Here is a 1,205-nt window from a genome sequence, read left to right as displayed (position 1 = left end):
GCAATGGCCCAGTGGTTAGGGCAGCGGACTCGCAGTCATAGGATCGCGGTTTCGATTCCCAGACCGGGCGTTGTGCGTGTTTATTGAGCGAAAACGCCTAAAGCTCAACGAGGCTCCGGCAGGGGACGGTCGCGAACCCTGCTGTACTCTTCCACCACAACTTTCTCTCACTCTTACTTCCTGTTTCTGTTGTGCCTGTAATTCAAAGGGTCAGTCTTGTCACACTGTGTCACACTGAATATCCCCGAGAACTCCGTTAAGGGTACACGTGTCTGTGGAGTGCTCAGCCACTTGCACGTTAATTTCACGAGCAGGCTGTTCCGTTGATCGAATCAACTGGAAACCTCGACGTCGTAAGCGACGGAGTGCCAACTATATATATCAGAGGTGACTGCAGGTCATCAGCGCCACTCGGGCTCATCACAGATTTCGCATAAGACACATGCCTGCTCGAAGAATTTTACATTTTTCGGCTTTATTTCTAGCCCAAAATGGCTCTTTTTTTCTTTATATCTAGCACTATGTCTTTCTCCATTTCTAAGTAAAGGGTAAACAAATAAAGCAAGTCTGTAAGAGACAACTGATTTTTACACACAGATGCACAGAGAATAAAGGCAATCAAATAATGACTGCGGAGTGCACAACAAACATCAGCGATCTGACTGTACACTTGACAAGAGATGCCAGTTAGTCTTTTATACCTACCAGGCTCGTTCGTATCATCCCGAGTTGCTGGATAATTTTTCGTTCCTTTAAGAATATTGTAGAACGGAAACATTTCATAGATTGGAATTTAAATCCTAGTCTCTAGAGAAATTTAGTTCCAAGAAAACATTGAATTTTAATTACTTTTAATTTTTACGATTGTAGATAGCAACTTGGGCTGTAACTTCCGAGCCCGAGTCAGGCGAGTGAGAATGACGTCGAGAAAACGTCTGCTGCGAATGATACTTTTTGACTCAGGCCACTTCTAAGATGACCACCAGACGCTGAACGAAAACAAATGAACTGCAACCAGGCTGAATAAAAAGAGCTCGAGTTATTGGCTGCAATTACATACTTGAAGTCAGTGTTGGTAGATATTAAATCACCTTGCAAATGCACGTTCACTTCACTAAATTTATACTCGGGCTAAGCCCGAACAGCCCGAGTGCCGGAGTCGCCATATATATATATATATATATATATATATATATATATATATA

Source organism: Octopus bimaculoides, chromosome 2 (genome assembly GCF_001194135.2).
Source record: "Octopus bimaculoides isolate UCB-OBI-ISO-001 chromosome 2, ASM119413v2, whole genome shotgun sequence".
Lineage (NCBI taxonomy): Eukaryota > Metazoa > Mollusca > Cephalopoda > Octopoda > Octopodidae > Octopus > Octopus bimaculoides.
This window is presented reverse-complemented; position numbering follows the sequence as displayed.